A 5,843-nucleotide genomic window follows, 5' to 3' on the forward strand; every position below is an offset into this window, starting at 1 on the left:
TCGGGCTAGGACCGGATTATAGTTAATTCCTCCTTGTGTACCAATGAGGGGTACGTTGGCGAACTCTCCACAACTATCAATGGTTTCTGTACCACAGCGAGCCAAGGTATACCAACGAATATCATTATTAGTAAGAGACATAAGTCTTCGAGGCCAACGCAAACCTTCTCGGTTTTCTATGAAAATAGGAGACTCAGGTAAGTGTGAAGCAATCCATTTGAACAACAAAGGTGCACAACATACAATGATTCCACCGCCTTGGCGATTCCTATGATGGACAGAGAAATACATGTCACCAAGCAAAGTCGGAACGGGATTTCCAATTAGAAAGATTTTTATGGCATTGATATCAACGAAGTTATCGACATTGGGAAACAGAACCAACCCATAGATGAGCAAGGCTAGTATAGCTTCAAAAGCTATCATGCTACCAGTTTCGATGAAATCAAAGGCTTTCTTTATCAGGAAGTGTGAGGTTAAACCCGGGAGGTTTCCTTTGGTAGTCCAATTACTCTCTACTTCAGACTTTTTCATGTGGATACCTGCTGCAATGACGTGTGACTTAGGAATGGCTTCCAAACCATTGAAGGGTATTTTGTCAGACACAGGGATACCCAAAAGATTGGCATATTCTTCCAAGGTCGGTACCAACTGGTAGTCTGGAAAGGTAAAACACCGGTAGACGGGATCATAGAACTGAACCAGAGTTTTGAGAAGTCCTTCATCAACATGAGTGTTCAGGATAGGCAAAAGCTTTCCATAACTTTTCCTAAAATTAGAAGGATCTTGTACAGAAGATGCTAACTCTATCAGTCTTTCTACATCAGGCGCTTTGAAACCGTACTTTTTGGTATACCTTTTTTCCATAACTTAATCCTATAATGTTTGCAAAGAAAATTCTCTAAATTTTTTTGGAAAAATCATATTTTTTATGGAAAAAGATGGGTTTTTTTAATGAATGTATGAATGCATGGATGCATGGATGCCACATATTCAAACATGGTGAAACAAACATGGTAACGCAAACAGGGTAACGCGAACATGGTAACGCATACATGGTAACACAAACATGGTAACACAAACATGGTAACGCATAGGTTCAAAGGTCCAAAGTCACGAGCATGAGGTCAGAGAACCAAAAATGGGATAGATCTAGTTAATCACCTGCATGACATGTTCTACTGATACGTCAGAGTCTACATTTTTCTTTCGGATATTACCGGCCTTCCACAATTAAACTCATGAGCCAGTAATATTCTCAAGAAAAACTCGTCTGAGTGTGGTTCTCCGCATGACAACTAATCCAAGTCTTCACCTGAATAGTTTCTGCACCACAACCTAATAAGGCCAGGATGGGTTGGGGTTCTACGGTCTCTCAGCTTCTACAGTTCAATGAAAGTAATAATGTCTTCGCTACGAAACATGCTAAACATATATTACCAACAAGGAACCTCCACTGAGCGGAAGGATTCTCACGTGCGCCTGCACATGACTATACCCTCCACCTAATTTCTTATGTGTACTTAATCCGGGTTAGGATTTGTCCATAATGTATCACTTGTAACAGAACCACGCAAGTAACAGAACCAGAACCACACATATAACAAAAAATGAAATGAAAAAATAAAGAAAATAGAAATAACCCTTCCTTTGGAAACAATAAAAAGATGGTCCCCAGTGAAGTCGCCATTTTTCTGTCGCGGGCGAAAAACCGTTTTGTTCCTCTTTTTGTGGGATGAGACACCTGATGCCTTCTTTGGGCTCGAGTGCTCAAAAAAAATGATTTTTCTTTTGTATCGACCAAACTTTTTATTGTTTCCAAAAGAGGAAAAGGAAAAAAAGCTGCAATAACCTAAAAGTGGGGGAAGAGATCTTGGGTAAGAGGGTTGGTTATACGAAGGGAAGGTATTAGCACCCAACGTATCTATAGTACTCTATAGGTTTCTTTGCTTTGTTTTTCATTCCATGTTATTGAGAGGTTCTTGTGAAATAGGTGGGACCTAAGGTGTTTGTTTGATTATGCTCGCAAAGATCATCGCGATCCTCTGCATACATATCCCTTAGAGGGAATCAGAGCATCTGTAGCTCGGGGTCTACGGGTGCTAAGGTTTGAATGGTTTTTTGTTTTGTTTTGCTCGCCAAGGATCGACCTTGTGCCTACGTATTCTCAAAGGGATGTTGAGAAAGTCAGAGCAATCGTAGTTCCCACTTATGCTAGTGGAAGCAAAGGAAAATAGACAAATGTCGTCTAAATGCTAGATGTATCTAATCTATATCATCACATACATCTGTTTAATTTTGTTTGTTTGTTTAACCAGCCTTGTGGCAAAAACTTTCAATGAAGTCAGCCTTGTGACAAAAAGTTTTGATTAATCAGCCAGCCTCGTGGCAAAAGTTTCAATGAAGTCAGCCTTGTGACAAAAACTTTGATTAATCATCCAGTACGGTGGTAAAACAGTTTGATTGATTAGCCAGCCTTGTGGCAAAAAAGTTTGATTTTGATTGATTGATTGTTTGTGATGATATATAAGAGATACTCCTAGCATAGAGATGAAAAATGTCTAATCTCCTAGGGTATTTGATTTGGATATTTGGGATGCTTATAAGAAGCCCGTGGGTCCTTGTACGAAGCCCAAGAGGAGGCTATCCGAGGGTCCTTGCATTGTAAGCCCAAGAGGAGGCTATGGGAGGGACAATCCAGGGTCCTTGCATTGTAAGCCCAAGAGGAGGCTATGGGAGGGTCACTCGTTTGTACAAAGCCCAAGGGGAGGCATGGTATAGTTGGTTTGAGCTCTTAGAGCGATTTCACCGGGAAACCATACTCTATGTCCTAACCTAAACTAGTGGAGATTCTTTGCACGAAGCCCAATAGGAGGCTATGGGGAACCTAGTGTTGTACTAAGTTGAACAAATATATATAACACAATCACAAACATGAACAAGTACGAACAAATATGAACGAGTACATGAACAGATATGAACAGTTATACATATATGACAAAGTGTGTGTATATAATGGAGTTTATGAAGGAAATATACCTGTAAGCATGATCCATTTGTATACACGGGGCTCGGGACTCACATTCGGGGAGAAGTCCACTTGAATTTATTCAAAGCTATGTAAACAGGTATTTACAAAGGGGCTTGGGACTTATACCTACATGGAGGCCCATGGTATTTTTGGGAAGATTTAAAGAAAACCTTCATTTTTGGTTTGTTATTCAAAGTTAAAAAAACAAATTGATCGAGGTATGTACAAAAAAGTGTATGTACAAAAAGGCGTACAATGAAATACCTAATTTCATGTACTGGAATGGGTATGTACAAAAGGGCTTGGGGCTTATACCTACATGGAGGCCCATGGTATATTGAAAAGTTTTGAAGTTTCTTTGAAGTTTTGTTGTTTTGAAAATGATTTGAAAATTGTTTGAAAAGATTTTATTTTGAAGAAGTTTTGGAAAACTGTACAAAAAGAAAAGAAATGGGACTTACACTCTCTAATATTCGAGAGGCCCCACTTCGTTTTGAAAATCAATTGATCAATTAAAAAGATTTAATCAATAGTTTTCTTTGAAAATCAAAAGAAAATGGTTTATCGTTTTTTTGAAAAGAATCGCGATCGCTTATTTAAAATGATTTGAATTTTGAAAGAAGTTAATTTAATCAAGATAAACAAAAAGATTGTCTTAAATTGACACTTAGATGATTAGGGTTTGCTCAAAAAATATTTACAAGTGATTAAATTTGAGAAATCAAGTGAAAAACAATATTTAAAAGTAATAAAAAACACTTAAAATATGTTATTTTAAACTTAATTAAAAATGTATTAAACAAATATATTTTTGTGATTTTTTTTGATATTCATAAAATACATATATAAAATAATAAGTGTGTAAAAAATGAATAAAAAATGAGTTAATTTGATTGGTTAAATGAATGGTTGAAGTTGTGAAGAAAATGAAGAGAAATAGTGATAAAAAAAGAAGGGTTTGGTCCCATAGGGACTTGAACTCGTGACCCTGAGGTCACTACTCAAAACAAAAGCCAACTGAGCCACGCTTGTGGCTTGTAATATACACGCGTTGAATTAATTATATTTTAAATCAATTTCCAGAAATCCTTTGAACCAAAAACGCGCCAAGAACAACCCTCCAACTGAAATTTGAAAATCTCTAAAACTGTGTTGTTTTGATCAAGCAAAGGGTCTATCTCACTCGGTTTTTTACAAGGATCATGATGGTGCCCTCATAATTCATTTATTTTTGCTCTAAGGTGATCAATTTTGTGATGAACACGAAGAACCCTAATATGACAAATCATTGTGAAATCGTGTATGATCATGATATGATGCAATTGATTGAGGGTTAATGATCCTCATAGGTACAGAAACAAGATGGTATATCAATATTTCATTTATGATGCGTGCATGATAGAGTTTGAAGTTCATGAGCACTTACCTCAAAAACGGCCAAACTGAGAATTGAATTCTGCAAATGAGGAGTTCCAGTTGTTGTTTCTTGATCTGGACAGCATCAGTGGACCTTATGGAAGGTGTTTGAATGCCTGGAATGAATTGAAAACCCCTGGACCAGTTGGTGATGCTCGATCTGCAGTAGGACTCAAGTGAGGATCAAGCTTGATGATTTTGGAGTTACAGGTCAGGGAGGATGATTGGGATAGCTCACATATGGTATATAGGATGTGTTAGAAGCATTAGTTTGGACAGAAATGAGCTTGTGTGAATTTTGGCATGATAAGGCCATGGTTATGCATATTTGAGAAGTGAGGTAGTGATTTTGAGCTTGAGGTGTTTTTGGGGTGTATGAGTGGTTCAAACAAGTTTCAAATGATGTTTATGAGTTGTGGGAAGCATCACTTTGTTCAGAACTTCAAAGATTTAGAGGTTGAGAATTTTACCTCTTTGAAACTTAAGAAACTTGCATTCTAAGAAAGAAGAGAGAAAACCTATAATTGTGAGGTTTTGGTGTGAATTAGAGTGATTTAAACCTCTATTTATAGGCCAAGGATTCTGAACTCCAAGCTTTGCAACTTGCTTCAAGAAGTGATGATTTGGCTTAAGGGATAAAGTGGAATCTTTCACATTAAATGCAAATGGTTAAAGTAACTAAACCATGGTTATTTTGGCCAAGCTTCTTATCCCTTTCCTATCTGATCTTAAACCAGAAAATATCATTCAATCATTGCTTTGGTGTGTCATTACTTGCATTATTTGGCAAATTGGTTCATAACTTTGCAAAAATGGCTTGAAATTTCAAGTGAAATGGTCACTAATGTCAAAATTCAAAACCATAGCTACACTCCATATTTTTTCATGCTCTTGGACATTTTGGAAAGCTCATATTACACACTTCAAAACCCTAGTTGAAAGTTTCTTCAAGATCCTTAAGGAAGTGGGTGAAAAAGTTCCATGAACTTTGAAGAAAATGAAGTTTTAAGTGAAATTTTCATAAGATACCAACTTTGAAGCTCCATATCTCTTAAATGGTTGATCTTATGGAAAAAAATTATATGTGTCAAAGTTGTTTATTGGATCAAAATCTACAACTTTCATGTTGGAAGTTTTTTTCAGTTTGTAGGTGAAATTTTGAGTTAGTCCCCTCCAAAGTTTGGAAAAAACCATGAAAAACACTTAGAAAAATTTCTAAGTATGAAAAGTCAAACTTTTGACTTTTTGATTCTTGATTGATTTTCTTGATTTCTCTTGATCAAATGACTTCATATATCATATATTAATGATTTAAAACTTCAAAAGTCATGGTTGACCCAATTTCCCCAAAAGTCAATGGTGATCTTGTACAGTTGACTTTTTCAGACGAATCGCG

The sequence above is a fragment of the Vicia villosa genome, linkage group LG1 (genome assembly GCF_029867415.1).
Source record: "Vicia villosa cultivar HV-30 ecotype Madison, WI linkage group LG1, Vvil1.0, whole genome shotgun sequence".
NCBI classification, from domain to species: Eukaryota; Viridiplantae; Streptophyta; class Magnoliopsida; order Fabales; family Fabaceae; genus Vicia; species Vicia villosa.